General features: G+C 41.9%; 1 pseudogene; it reads right to left on the bottom strand.

Moving 5' to 3' along the window:
- Window positions 1-298: 298 nt before the first annotated feature.
- Window positions 299-11,592, bottom strand: LOC145439983 (alpha-amylase-like; annotated as a pseudogene).
- Window positions 11,593-16,510: the final 4,918 nt, after the last annotated feature.

Below are 16,510 nucleotides of genomic sequence, written 5' to 3'. Positions count from 1 at the left end.
AAAAGGTTGAGAACCACTGGATTAGGATATGGAAATTTTTAACTCTCTCATCTCTGGTATGGACGCTGATCTGATTATAATCTTTGCAATGTAAAGTATGTTTTTCTAACCACGCTATGAACTCGTCCATACCGCTTACGTCGGCTACACAACAAATCTTCTTCTCTTCAGTCACCACTCAATTCTCAAAGCACAGCACAGATTTTCAGGGTGTTATGCATTTATTGAGATACACAATCTACCCTGTGATAATTAATTGAAGCAACGACGTAGGTTACCTAATTTTACCAGCCTACTACTAATGATCATCATCATGATCACACGGCGCGTCAACATGTATGGCGAACACTTGCTCCTCGCTTGGATCGGCGTTGATCACTACATTTATGTAGCCTTGTTCCACCTCGTGGCAAGTACCTGCAGAAACGAAAGATTAGGTTTCAGCGTTAACTCCAGGAGTCGTCAGTTGGGTGTGAGACCGAGTGTGCGAACTGGTGGTATGAATGACTTCAAGACTACACTTCAAGGTGACCGCATAATTGCACAGGGTTCTACTATTATGAATACTTACTGTCGCAATGACCGTCATGGTAATGTCCGTGGATGATATTACAGTACGATCCATCGGGCAAGTAAGTGTATATCCATTCGTCCATGATACCCTCCTTATTAGCCGCGATGAAGCCTTTGTTGCCACGAGAAAATGCGAAATTCATGGTGCCACTGCTAAACCAATCGTTCATGCCAGTTCCTGGAACAACACTACGATTTTTGTGTTCAACGGGATTCTATCCTGCCTTATTTGGGAAAATAATAATAGTCATTTCGGGCCATGCCTATTTGACTGAATTCGATAAAGAAATTATTTGGCACCAACAATTGGGTTACCATAATTTGAGATCCTATTAAGCGGACACTTTTAAAAAATTATGAAATCTCCAGCACCGGACAAGAAAACTGGTGATTTGAAAAATTTTCGACCGATAGTACTACTGTCCTGACTGAAAAAAAAGGTCATCACTTTGCCACGACTCCCGATTTACCAGATTTCTTACGAAACTCTGACATTCGCTGCGTCGGAGTTGCGTTTTGATGACATTTTAATCCTGTTCATAGAAGAAGAGGACAAATTCCCCAAGAAGAGGACACTTTCATTTTACTGAAAAAAGAGGACGAATCCTATTAAAAGAGGATGTATGGTAAGCCTAACCAACAGGTCTCATTCATCTCCTGTGTAGTTTACCGTTGACATTGATTTGCATATGGATATGACCTGGCAATCACAGAGGTAGGATTCAAACAAACCTTGTACAACAGAGCTGAATTCGAACATGCTAGCAATCTCCACCCAACGGTGTTCACACACCCAGCCGTTGCCGCAGGCTCCGTGTTCAGTAATGCTTGGTTGGCTTGCTGGTGGGCCTTGGTCGGCGTTACTGCGTTACATATAAATAAATACAAGTGTAGGCTACTGTGCTTCACATATCAAGGTTAGGATCCTTACTCAAAATAATAACTTGACATCACTCTCGGTATTCCGTAGGGATACGTAAGCATATACGCTGTCAATATCTTGAGATCTGTATCGAAGAACGTATATTTTCAACGTTGTGCATATTTGCAGTTGTAAATTATTGTGGCGTGGCTTAATATCGTACATCAGTGACTGTTCCAAATTTATTTGGTTATAAACGCGTACTTAGTTATATTCCCAATTTATGCCACAATATAAAATTCTGTTGGGTAGCAGTAAATGGAAGTGTGAATGCTTACCGTACGGATTTTCGAAAGTAACGATATCTCCGCCGCCGCCGTGACCGTGATTTACTAGTAGGGTTAGCATACGTCCTCTTTTTAGAGGATTTGTCTTCTTTTTTCACAAAATTGAAAGTGTCCTCGGAGGACACCTAAATGTCCTCTTTTTTTAGGAATATGTCCTCTTTTTTCAGAAAAAGTATTAAAATACCAGGTAGAAGTAGACTGCTAGGCAGAATTGGAAAGCAAAATTGTAGATAAGGGGATAATGCGGGAGTCGATCAAAATAACGACCCTTTTAGTCAACACCACAAAAGTATTGTAAAAAAGCCGGTTTGGTTTTTCGGGAGTCGGCGCCAAGTGAGGACCTTATTTTTCAGTCAACACAGAAGTTTTGGTAGAAAATTTTTCAAATTCACCAATTTTCTTAGCCGGTACTAAAGCTTTCAGAATTTTTGAAAAGTGTCTTCTTTTTCGTATCTCAAAATATAGTAACCCTATTTACTAGTCGCACAAAGCAATAAAACAAAGCCCAATACAATTAACTTCCCCATATTGACAATCGCAGAGGTGAATTCGGTATGTGTGCATCGGGCTCGAACCAGATGGTATGAGCCCGTACCCGATGGTTGTTAAAACAACCTTGATTTGATCCCGAATATAGCACATACAATTATTATATCGTTAATTAGTCGACTGGTCCTCGGGCGCGATTCAAGCGCGAAATATTTCCAATAGTAAAGTCCCAACCCGAAAAGACCGACCGGATTTCAACCTCTCACCGATTGTTTTGCTGCAGTCCTTAAACTATGGCAGGAGAGGCGCCAGACCTAGGCGACGGAGAAGAAAGGGTCAAGAACCACTGATTTAAACTTATGGTCCAAAGACTGTCGGATAAATCTCAATACCGCTGTCATAGAGAGAGAGAGAGAGAGAGTCTTTATTTTCAAGGAACCAAAATACATAACAAACGGCAGTGATGGTGGTACAGAAAATATGCATGCACAGTATTCGGTATTAGATAGGAATGATCGATAAGACAGTGAAGGTCATCGAGTCTGATCACACCAGCATCAAACCGGTACACTTGACTCTGAACAGTCTGGCTGTAAAAAATGTTTAGTTAAAAAAGGAAAATAGAATAAAAATTAAACGATGGTAGCAAATGATCAATGAAGCAATGTCTGGGCGAGGTAGGGCAATAGTGTTAGTAGTATAACGACAGGAGGTGATCAAGTAGATCTTTTTTGAATCTATTATAAGGCAATTCACGGATATGTGGTGGTAATGCATTCCAGATGATAGGTCCCGAGTAGCCGATAGATCTCTTAGTTAGGTTGCTATTGGGTGGGGGTAAGTAGATATTTCCCTTTGACGAGGATCTCGTGTAATGGGAATGAACATTTTTAGTAGGTATGAAAAAGTCATCAAACACAGGAGGCATACTATTGGAAAAATATTTGTGAACAAGTTTTGATACTTCGAAGCGATATAGTTCATCAACTCGCAACATTCGATACTTACGGTATTTCTTGCATGAAAACAGCATAATCGGTACCGTTACACATCACAAACAAATCCATAGTATTTATAGCCTTAGCTTTATTCAGCGAATCATATGTAGCACGGATACACAACATGACTTTTTATGATATCTTCTTGGAAAACTGATGGGATATGGAACCTCTATACCAGCACATTGCGAAATCGCGAAAAGCGCACCGTGAAGTAGTGAATGTTGCGCATCGCATCGGCCTAAGTTAAGCAGCACAATTTTCAGTCATGGCATTCACATGAAATGCTACGATTTGGTCTTCATGCAGTTGGGAACTGATTCGTATATTCGCGCGACCGTCTTTCACAGTGACGCAAGATCCTATAAAACAGAATACACACGAGTTGTCAATAGTTGTGGAGATCAGCCGCTATCACTCACTGGTACGAAGGGCCAGGCAGGGCATAACATAGTAGGTTATATACTAGGGATGGTGTGAACGCGAAGTTCACGTTCGCGTTCTGTGTGTGAACCTCAGAAATTTAGAGGTTCACGTTCACCAACGAACCTTGGTATGTTCTGCCCTGTGAACCTTTTTCATATATTACAATTTTCACTTCACTATAACATCTTTGGTTGAAATTTATTGCATTTCAACTGCGGGCCACTCTATGCATTTCACTGGCAACATAAAAAAATCAACACGAAACAAGCATGCACCTTGACAATCTAAAAAATTTTGCTTGCTTTGTCACAAAAGTTTGCTCGAAATATCCAGCTTTCCGTTTGTGAATATTTAGTGACTCTCTGCTGTGAGCGAAACACACTACATGTGGGTAGTTAGCAAATGATGCTTATTACACCAATCAAAATTGATATCGTTGTCTGATGTAAAAAATCTAGCAGGCGTACGAGGTCAATCTTGATTTCATATGTTTATTGTATCATAAAAACCAAATCCGTGCAATTGGGGTGTTGGCTTGGCTACTGCTGTGAGCTTATATTTCCTTGCAAGTCCTCGTCGAAATTGTTGGCATCGAAATTGTATGGTATTATTATTATATTATTTCATTGCCCCAGTTGATACATTTGGCGACGTTTAAAACGTCAATATGTACTTGAGCATTGTGACATTATGTGGCCCGAGTCGTCGCTCGGTATCGTGTGCAGGCACTGAAATACAATGTTATTGACACTTGCGCAAAAGGCCGTCAGGCGATAAGCGCCATTATTTTTGTTTAATAAACAACAACAACAACAACAACAACAACAACAACAACTTCACTGAAATGTAGGGTTGGAATTAGCAATATGACGTCACGTGACGTCATGAGGTTCACGTTCGCGTTCACACAGAACCTTTCGAAAAGGTTCGGGTTCACACGAACCTGAACCTTTCAGAGGTTCACACCATCCCTATTATATACAATGCATAGCTATATCTTATATGTATTTTGCCATAGAACAGGTTTCTCATGATTCATTCGACACAAATTACTTGACACGAAAAGAAAACATACAACCATCTCTTATGCATCTATGCATGATGTATGTATTTGTATACCGTAGAGTCAACTGCTTTGGCCTAATATATGACTCAATATAGAATATAACCTGAGCAAGTGCCGTTGTTGAAATATCCAGAGATAATATTGCAGTACGTCCCATCTCGCAGACCGGTGAACAGATTTTCCTGCATTACGCCATCTTTGTTGACAGCTATAAATCCTTTGTCTCCTCGGGAAAACGCGAAATTTTCTTTGCTCTTGCTCCACCAGTTTTCGACACTCGTTCCTGACGGAGTCATGAAGAGGCGTTAGGTGTAACACGAGAAATGTTGAGTGTTGGTGAGCCTTATAGCTCAATAGTGACTCTAGCGCAGGGGTGGGCAACCTTTTTGCTATTCACGGCCGCATTTCGATTACTTGTGTAGCCTACGGTCGCATTTCTGTGATTATGCCGTAATCAACTAACTCGGCTTCAAATACCCATGTTAAACTGTCCATGTCTATTTCCGTTAAACTCCGGACTAATTTAATTTCTCATATCGACTTACTTTACGCACCGAAATCGCGAGTGGCCATGTTTTGAATAATTCTGGGAAACGTTACGGTGCCGCGAAGCGCAAAATTATTTTAAGATTCACAAATGAATTTCGTCACTATTATTAGTATATTCACATATATTGCAGTCAAATATCTATCCTTTGTCCGCCCATGTGATCAGATTCACTGGTGGAGTTGATGGAGGTAGGGTCTTCTGAAATTTAGGGCAAGTTGCACATAATGATGCATCTTCGGGCGCATCAATTGCTATTGGTAACTTTGTTGCATGCTATTATTTCTTTACCTCCCATCAGGATTGTCGGTAGGCTATAGCGGAAATATATTGGAATCGTCTGAACCAGTGGTTCCCAACCTTTTTGGATGTCGGGGCTGCAGTATATAGGCTACTTTTTACTTATAACGAAAATTTAAAAGGTAGCTAGCCTACCTCTGCTCTCGCCACCCAGCTAATTCAAAAGCATGGACATCTTGCACATGGACTTCTATAGATTCTATATCGGTTATTATAACATTGATACAAGCAAATCGGCGAGTATTATTATGTCGTGATGATGTGATATACCTCTTCATACATTCCTGCACTTTCTGCACAAGTTTGTGGGGAATTATACGCTGAGCAATGTTGGAACTATTGCAAATTATACTTGTCTATGAGCCTTTATTTTGATGTTAGTAAAATTGTGTCGTGATTTACTCTTCATAGTTACAGAGACGATATATAAAGGTCTATGACCAGCAGAACTCAAGATACATCCTTATCTGGGCGGCTTTAAACATAACTAATATCCCTCATTATAGCATTCATATACAGAAATTGCCTACAGCTATTCATAGAAACAAACAACAACTGTCGTCTATCATATTTTTGCGGCATATTTAGAGGTCAATCGGAGCCGCAAGAAGGCTACCTTGGAACCGCCTGTGGCTCTGGGAGTCGCGGTTGGGAATCACTGGCCTAAACGTACCAGAAACAAATTTCTTTCGTGAGAAGCACACTATTCCAAGTTGGTATTTCTATATGGGGCGCATCATTTTTATCTGCTGTTCGCGTCTGTGCCGTGGGGCTCAGATTGCAAAGTGTGCTACTATGAAGTATAGCATTGAATCGCGTGCAGCGCGAAGAAAATTTCAATATTACGAATTTGCCTGTCGACGGCCGCCAACACATACTAATTAATTTACGAGTCACGGCAGCACAAATTTCCTTCTACGGCCGCAGGTTGCCCACCCCTGCTCCAGCGGTTATCCGTAACCCGCGTGATTTGGTAATCAGTTTGAGGCTTGGTGCTGGTAATGATTTTTTGTCAGTGATTCAAATTAGTCAAGATTAGGGATATAGGGGATTTGGTTATTGTATTGTTTGGTGCATCATTCAGATCATTGTCAATATTCATTTAGATTATAAGTTTAGGCTAGAGAGTTAACTGTTGTTAACCGATTTGTAACCGCTGCCTTGAAGTTGACGTGGACTTTCTATTGATAAATTTGTGATCCCATTTCTTTAATTGCTTGAAGCACTTTGACCGTGTCTCAGGGGTAGGCTCGGATAATAGGACGCATATAAACTAGGTAGTGGTTTGAATCGAGTTAGCAACCTACTCGGACAGTCTAAATCAGTGGTTCTTAACCTTGCCCCCAGCGCCCCCCAGGGGGCGCTGGCGATGTTGAAGGGGGGCGGAAACGCTCAGGGGGCGATATGGGGGGCGCTGGGCTCAGGGGGGCGGTATGGGGGGCGCTGGAGAAAAATGGCTTCGCAGTAGATAATGTGGTGATAGGACATATCCCTAATGAGTATTCAGAGCAAATTAACACCGAAAACTTCGTTACATATAGCCTTCAAAATACATATAGGTTTAATTGTCCATGGGCGCCTAAATGACTGACACCGAATGTTCCTGTCTTGGAAATCTGAACCCCAGAAGACGAATTCCATCTGGCAGGGAAAAATTATATGTCAGTTAAGAAATACCAATCTGAAATCGTGTGCGTCTTTTAGTTTAGTACGATTGGGCGACAGGGATATTCCTGTTGGGCGATATCCCCGTTGAGCGATTCTATATTTTTTGATATTGCAGACAGGGGGTCACGAAATAACATCATGCAACGAGGTCATACAAACGGGTTCGCCTGCCCGAATATGTTTAATTATTGGTAACGGGCCCTACAGTTTCCAAGAAACCTCACAATGTTCGCTTTAAGTTTTGTTGAGTCTGCGCACACTCAACAACTCACTGCGCTGACCCTTGGACAACAGTGCGTAACGACTAAAAAACTCCGGATTTGTTGTCCGCAACGTAGATTTTTTGTGCGCAGAGACCGTGTCAGCACTGCGCACGTGCGCAGCTTAGAGGGAACTTTGCACCTAACTCAGCTCTACCGGTAAATGTGTTTACGTGAGCAGAGAGAGGATAAAAATTGATCTCAATTTACATGCAATTCCTGATGATATTGACCAATTCAATCATTAATTAGTGAAAATTTTCGCACTTCGCGCGACTAGGCGAGAATAGCTCCCTCAGTAAATGTACACCCAATGTAGATACCTAATAGGCTATCAGCAAATAGCGGACAGCCTAATGGGGGTCTGGGAGCGAAGTCCCCCGGAAGTTTGGTTTATCACCCGATGGGGGCCCAGGACCAACGTTTTATGTTTGGGGAGGGGGCTGACGAAGTGCTGTTACGGCCCTGGTAACGAATAATTGTACCTGCGGGAACGCCCGAATATGTTTAATTATTAATTACGTGCCCCTTATTTTCCTATACCACAGCTCACTCAGTGCTACTGGTAAATCTGATTACGTGGGCTGAGAGGATAAAAAGTTTATAGCGACTTAAAAATGTAATTACCATGCATCATAGCAAATTTTGGTACCTAGGGCGACCAGGCCACACAAACTTTGCTGACCATCAAAATCACGATATGGGGTTCGTGGGGGCGAAGCCCTCAGAAGTTCGGTTTATCACGCTATGGGTGCGCAAGGCAATCGTTTTTAGGGGGGTTGACGAAGTGCTGTCACGGCCCTCCCTCTTACTCATTGTCTTTATTACATTCCTTACAATATGAAGTTGAGGGGGGCGCTGGAGCACGATAATTTTTGAAAGGGGGCGCTGGACGAAAAAAGGTTAAGAACCACTGGTCTAAATGGATACAGCCAAGTCTCTACTCGAGCCAAATATACCATACTATCGTAACTAGCCTACGATCAAAAGTACGTTACATTAGGTAGATTTAAACATGTCATAATAGATATCAATATCTTGGGTCGTGGATGTCATAGGCTATGAGTCCTTCTCTGTACAATTACCTGCTACTTGAATACAGTTATTCTATTGTCGTAACGCACAATTCAATGCTTTACCATGTACAACAGCAGCGAATTCAAACATATTAGCGATCTGCCTCCAGCGATGCTCGCATATCCAACCATTTCCACACGATCTGTCGGGATTGACACTCCTCTGCAATGGTGGCGGTCCTTGCTTGCCGTCGCTGTATATTGTCAATAGTGAAAGATCAAATTATGTAACTCCACTACACATGCTGATCCAATTTAAAGACCGCGTAGTCTATGATAGCAGAAGGGCAAAGAAATGAGCACTAGGGCTGTTCAAAAATAACTTTTTTTCCCGGATTCCAGCCATTCACTGATTAAATCGTCAGGTTACCCTGAAAAACGCTGCAAACCAAATTTGGTTCAATTCTAACAAGTATAGAGTGCAGATCCAATCTGCAGATCCAATTAATTTTTTTTATTTATTAGGTAAATTTGAAAAATAAAAATTTTCAAATTTTTCTGCTAACCCCATGAAATTGTTGAGCTGTCTTCAAAGACGATGCAAAACAAATTTGAGTCAATTCCGACCAGCAGAAGCGGAGTTATGTGAGTTTTTCGATGATAATCCTCGGATTATCCTTGATCGGTGGACTTGAACTCGGACTTGACTGGGTGGTGAATTGAAAATGACTCGACTTGACTCGAGTCAAAACTATAAAAGTGAGATTGACTTGTGACTCGAAGCCTTGTGACTTGGTTACAACCCTGTACATGAGTGCAACTTAACTGCTACCTATGAATACAACAAAGCGGTTTATCGGACATGAATTAAACAAAATAGCGTGCCTGATTCACATCACTGTATCTTTGAATATTGCTGTCTTTTGTGTGGCAGTTGGCGTCATTGAAGTCATTCGCAGTGTAAGGAATTAATGGGAAACTCTCATCGACTGCATCATAGAATGTTCCCCCAGTTCCTCTTCCTTAAAATGCAAAATTACGAGTTGATGTTAAGTCTGATTATGATGCCTGCAGTCGCTTGACTCGGAGATATTTACAAAGTGTGCATGTGCAACGTGGGTATCGCACGTAAGACCCGGAAGATACCACGTTTCACATATTGAATTTAATGAACCAATGGACTGAGTAGCCGGGCAGTTGAGTGGTTTGCTTATTGAAAAAGAAAAGTTAAAACTTTTCCGTCAAATCAATTTGCGTACCACAAAAAGCTATATCTCGTACCACAATTGCCACAAGTGCTGAAATTGCTGACCCCCATGACGTAATATCAAAACATACCAACTCCAACCGCTCTGCACATATGATTGATCACGATATCTGCGTAGATCCTCACTCCGACCGCATTACATCGCCGAACCATATCACTGAAAATAGGAATCATATGACAGCGTTATAACAATGCCAAGTGGACATCACGCATGTTGTCTCACAAGCGTACTTTTAATAACGATCACGTCTATATTATATAATTTTCCGTTATATTCCGTACATCTTAGATATTCTCGATGGACTAATTTGAGGTACAATGTAGAATTTTCACAAGATCTTTGACTCACGCGAGCGATTTTCTGTCACCGGATCTGGTGCTGAATTTGTATGAGACCGGTTGGTATCGCTCCCACCACGGTCTGGTTTCCACTATTCGATTCTCTGTAGGGGGTGAGATCTGAAGGGTTAAAATAGATTGTTACTTGATTCGAAAAAGCAACTTGTCATAATTGGACAAATTGTATAGGAAAAAGCGTGATAACAATTCGTGAGGTCAGTTTTAAACCATAGACACAAAACCAAATACAACACCTATATAGCCTGTTAATTTAACTGAGTATGTAACGAAGTGGATTACATTTGCTTTCTGAGTACACTAATTGGATTCTATACTCGTAAACTTTATTACGGTGTCATCTTTTCGTTCTACAAATCATTTTCTCATCCGGTTGACACGACAATTTCACACAGTGATAGCCTATTATAGCCAAGGGACAAATCGGATTATAGGGATACTACAGCTGTATTGTATAGGTTGAAAAGGGGTTCCCAACCTAGGGGTCGCGACCCCAATCTCTCCTTCCAGAAAAACTACAAGTGAGCGGGTGGGCTATAACTATGTGTTAACAGTACGCATATTCACACACGCTCGGGGCGGCCGAATAACTTAATGGATTTCGCATAAATCGGACTTTCATGTAGCACTGCTGGGCTACTTCGATTGGCTGTATATAGAAATAGTTACAAAAGACCTATATACGTTGCTATAGTCTTGCCAGACAGAGGTTAACGAGCTAATAATTGCAAAATTGCTATTATTGCGCACATAGACGCAAACTTCCCACATAGGCCGTGAAAAGGTTTGTGCGAAGGTGATTACAATATTTTTAGTAATCAGCACGCCGAATTGAGAGTTGGGTCGCGGACCATTTTTAAATCGAAAAGGTTGGGAACCCCTGAGTTGCAGGATGCATGTTACAGAATAGGTTAAAGCGGCTTCGAAGAAAATTTACGGGTGATAGAGCAGTGGCAGAACGTTTGACAGAGCGCAATGCGGAAAGAGACCCCTAGCTGTAGTATCCGTCGCAGGAAACAATACTGAGAATTTCTGCAAAGTAACTGAGCTGTCGCATCATCAACGACAGACATTCGTCGGATTCATCGCCTTCCCTTCCATTATTGAAAATTATCAAGCTCAATAAATACGCACATTATATAAGCGAGCTTCACCGTTACCTAGGTTGCGCCAGAATCATTTCATTAACCTGACCTGGTGTATTTCGTGGATAACTAGACGACTTAAATGAAGTGCACTCCTAACCTGAACACCACCGACTTTTTGAGGTCACAGGAAGGTTTCGCATTCATCAGCGATGGTGTCCCAGTGCCATTCAAACAAATGTACAATACCATATCTGCCATCAGCGAAGTGCGGGTCGTAGAACCCTGATACCAGCTTTGCCAGTACAATGATCAAAGATAATTTCCACATGGCCTGAAATCTGAAGTAAGGTCGTACGTTACGAATATATGATCTTGACCGCATCATGGCAGCGCTCTGGTCCTTCGTAATTATTCTATAAAATCTATGTATGCCTTCCCGCAGTGCATATGTGATTAACGTCGTATGCGAGCTCATATTTCTAGTTCAGACGGGTCCGGCCCCGGTCCGCACACAATGTTCATGAAATAATACAAAACCATGCATTCAGATACGGAATCCAAACTTATTTTGTGGTTGAGTTTTATTGTGATGCGTTGCCTAAGAATTGACTTACAAATTCTGGTTTGTAGATTATGGCATAAGAATTGAATAGTATATTCATATTGAAATGAACCCGAATATTTTCGGCTGACACTCGTCAGGGGTAATCGTCAGCAACTTAGAGAATTCAAAAGAACAGCGTATATCAACGTGCATAGAGCGTTGATGATATGTTCCGGTAATAAACTGAACTCAGAACTTGACAATATCCGCAAAATCTTACTTGATAACGGTTACCCTGAACATGTCATCAACCGCGGCATAGAGAGGAAAGTAACGCAATTCAATGCAGAAAAGTCAACAGAGCCTACTGAACGAGCAACCAAAGATGTTTACGTCCATCTACCTTGGATAGGGTCTATTTCCACACGCTTTGAAAAGCAATTGATTTCAGCGGTCAATAAGTGTTACGACACAGTGAAGACCAACGTGATTTTCACGACAACGCAACTGCTCCCTGCAACACGTAAAGACGTGCTTCCCGCACTGCAACAAAGCAATGTAGTTTAAGAATTTAAGTGTCACTGTGATTGTGGCTACGTGGGAAGAACGTCAAAGCGCTTGCAGCAACGCATAAATCAGCATGTCCCTAGATTCATTAGAACACGCTCGGTGAAAAGCTCACCCATAACCAGGCCGTGTTATTTTTGGCATATGCCAAAACTGCCAAAAATAACTTATTTTTGGCATTTTTCAATTTTTATTTTTGGCAGTTTTGGCATTGTCCTCTAAATAGATAGTTTCAGACTCGAATTAGTCATAAAAACGCTTTTTTGGGTCATTTAATCAAAAGAAACCACAAAATGTGCAGCATCCACTTATAATTAGTGCCAACAAACAATAATGAGATAAAAAACCTAGCGATTTCATAGTTTTATAATATCAAACGAAACCACAAAATGTCCAGTATCCACTCGGAATCGGTGCCAATAAGCAAAAAGAAAGAAAAGCCTAACAAACACGCTCAACACCTGATGGTTATAGCTGTTGAATAGACTTAAATTGTTTGCACTGTAACAGTAGGGTTACCATATTTTGGAAATCTAATAAGAGGACACTTTTTCAGAAATTTCAGACTTGCAAAACCGGAGAAGAATTTTTCCCACTTTTTGGTCGGTTGACTAAAAAAATGGTCAACTTTTCACTCAGATCTCAAAATACCGTTTTTCACTCCACATTGGCAGGTGGTTGACTAAAAAAAAAAGGTCAACTTTTCGCCCAGATTCCGGAATACCCGCCGAAGCGTCCCTTCGGTGCTGATTTACGCCATATCAGTCGCATTTTGCTATAAATATGACCTAAATTCTCAAAAAAGAGGACAAAAGGGCGTCCTCCGAGGACACTTTCCAGAAAGTCAAAAAAGAGGACAAATCCTCTTAAAAGAGGACGTATGGTAACCCTATGTAACAGTGCTTTCAAACTCAGGTCAGCTAAGATTCTCCTGAATTCATTTTTCGCCCATCGAATCTGGAAATATCGGCTTCTACGCATTGTAGCCGTTGAGGGAAAGAATGTTGCCAGTCATCCACAAAAGGTTTTCAGAGCTTCAAAATTTTCGCAGGGCCGAACCGGCTTCCAAGCATCATGAAAAGAGATCACTTCGCTAGTGCCATCGATCTCATCGCGGAAAGAATTTTCTTCCGAATACTTTTCCAGGAGTTTCCTGTGATGTCTCTCAGAACATTCTATTTTGTAGCCCGACCATCCCATCTCCTTCAGTCTACCGAGATATTTTCGGAGGACTTTAATAGCCTTACACGGAAGAGTCCTGGGAAGGGTAGCTTGTTCAAGAACCTTGACGCAACAACACTGTCTGGCACAACGAGACTGCAGCTCAGAAATAGCCAGACAGTTTGTTGCGTCACAATGTTCAACTCGATCACAATGCAAAAATCGTTGTTGATTTTGGGGTTCCAGATCCATGAACAGAATGCAATTTATATTTTGGTAATCAGTACAGCGGCAGCTTTCCATTGATACCCGTTTTATCAAATTTAGCGCTCGGCAAGCCGGTCAAAAATGGTCGTAAAATTGCCTTTGAACAAATGGAAAGTATGACCTAAACCAAATGCAGTCAGCTGTTCAATTTCGCTGTGCCCACACCATTTAGGACACCATGCTTTCACCCCGGATGGGTTGGCTGGACCCAGATTAAGAAACCCGCCCTTGACACACGCTCTTCTCGCTTGAAACGCGGTCCTGGTAACACAACACCATGAACGAAATACACTATATTGGCAGGCCGTGTTATTTTTGGCAAATGCCAAAAATTGCTTAGTTTTAGCATTTTTAAATTTTTATTTTTGGCAGTTTTGGCATCTGGCTCCTGAAATGCCAAAAATAACACGGCCTGCCCATAACTCATCCGCTCAAGATTGATGCGGAACAATCAAAGGCCATAAATTCTGCAATTGGCAAACACTTGTTGGATAATCCCGCCTGTGCGAAAAATTATCGAGACGACAGATTTCGCATACTCGAAAAGGGTCGCTCACACTTTCATTTGTGTGCCTTGGAGTCGACTTTTATCAAAATACACCAGCCAAGGCTGTGTCAACAAAAAGAGTTCGTGTATCATCTAAAAATAAGTACATTGAACGCTCTCGTATTCGACATTTCGTGCTGGTGACGTCATATTTTGTGTTACGATTGTTGATATACGCTGTTCTTTTGAATTCTCTACTAGTTGCTGACGATTACCCCTGACGAGTGTAACCCGAAAATATTCGGGTTCTTTTCAATATGAATATACTATTCAATTGTATATTGAAGTTCTGTACCTCCAAGAAGCTGTTGGAATAAGAATTCGAATATTATATGATTGAGTACAGGTCAGGCAGGTCTCAAGCAGGCTTGCCTATATATTTACTACTTACCTATCTGTAAAGTCATATATAAAAATATCAGTTTGATAGTCGTTATTTTAACACAGGCAGCGTTTCCCGCATGCCATAAAATCACGTCACTACATCGTCAATTTATATGAAAGACATCTATGAAACATATTTGTTTTTCCGGTAGGTTTGTTTGTTTGTTTTTGAGTATTCATGGTGTTTGTCGACTACTATGGTCATTTACACCACCTTTTTATTTTCCGTAACTTCCGACTTATAGCACGGCCCACCTCTATGCTTTTTGTAAGACACCGCCGACGCGGATGAGGTGGCGAAGAGGAGCGTAGCCGTAGGTAAACCTCCAACACTTGGCTATCGAAATTCGGAAGTCGACCTCGGTAGGACTCGAACCCGCACCCATTGGTGTTGCAGCCGCGGATTATACCACTGCGCTATCTCGCCACCTTTTCCGGTAGGCAAGTCGCAGCCAATTGGAAAATTGAAAGTGGGTTGTGCCGTTAGAGCATCGGTAATCAGAAACATACGGAAGACCGTGAAGCATAATGGTGGTGCGGTTATCAAATCACTACGATAGAGCATGACCAACCGCTGCAACATCATAGAATTGTATGGTTCGGTTTTGGGCCACATTTGACGTCAGAGCTACTGCCTAAGTGTTAAATATTCATCTATATGTTACTATAGTTACCCAAACCGCAGTTAAGCCTACAATACCTACCAAGGTTCTGTTGTGAACGCGAACCTCTAAATTTCCGAGGTTCACACACAGAACGCGAACGTGAACCTCAAGTTCACACCATCCCTACTAATAACCGGATTTGGGTCGCAGTCGTTACTCGTTACTACTAAGGTATATGCACTAGGTGGCGAGATAGCGCAGTGGTATAATCCGAGGCTGCAACACCAATGGGTGCGGGTTCGAGTCCGACCGAGGTCGACTTCAGAATTTCGATACCTAAGTGTTGGAGGTTTACCTAGGCTCCTCCTCGCCACCTCATCCGCGTCAGCGGTGTCTTACAAAAGCCTAGAGGTGGGCCGTGCTATAAGTCGGCAGTTACGGAAAATAAGAAGAATATCGGCCTGGTGTAAATGACCATAGTAGTCGACAAACACCATAAATACCCCAAAAACAAAAACAAAGGTATATGCAGGACCAAATGGGGAGCCCATGACTAACGTTGACGGAGTGCTGTTTCGGTCCTGAGTATGTGTAACCACGCCACAAACTTGTCAGTACCGTTGCTGTTGGCTACGAAACAAATCTTCTTCTCATCCGCCAACAACAACATCGTTGGGTTATATTTTTCATCTGAACAAGTCACACACAATGTACAATGCGATAAGACACAATGCGAATTCATGAACAGATAGGAGGATGTCGAACGAACGACACGCATCAGTCAGTAGCGATCCTTTACTCTAACATCCACCTCGGCCTAGAGTGCCCGATCCCGATGTCACAGTTCTTTTCGATGTTGATCTCTGCTTGAAGCCGCGGCCCTTTCTACCAGTTCTTTCCGTTCCTTGTGAGTGCTTTCTTTCGTCGGGTCTTTTACTGGGCTTTTTTGTCGCCGTAAGAACGGAAACGGCGGGGGAAGAGGAGCCCAGATTAACCTCCGACGGGAATCGCACCCCGTCCGTCAGATTGGTGGGCTCTTATCGTAACCACTACACCAGTGGTCGGGAACCTTTTTTGTCCGAAGAGCCATATTTGCCCTATTTTTTCCATCTCAATTCCCAAAGAGCCATACATGGCAATCAACTGTTACGTCACAATTGAAAATCCGTGA

This window comes from Botryllus schlosseri, chromosome 5 (genome assembly GCF_051294905.1).
Source record: "Botryllus schlosseri isolate E-star chromosome 5, Bs_hap1, whole genome shotgun sequence".
In the NCBI taxonomy this organism is placed as follows: Eukaryota; Metazoa; Chordata; class Ascidiacea; order Stolidobranchia; family Styelidae; genus Botryllus; species Botryllus schlosseri.
Note: the sequence above shows the minus strand (reverse complement) of the source record. Positions and strands in the feature narration are given on the sequence as shown.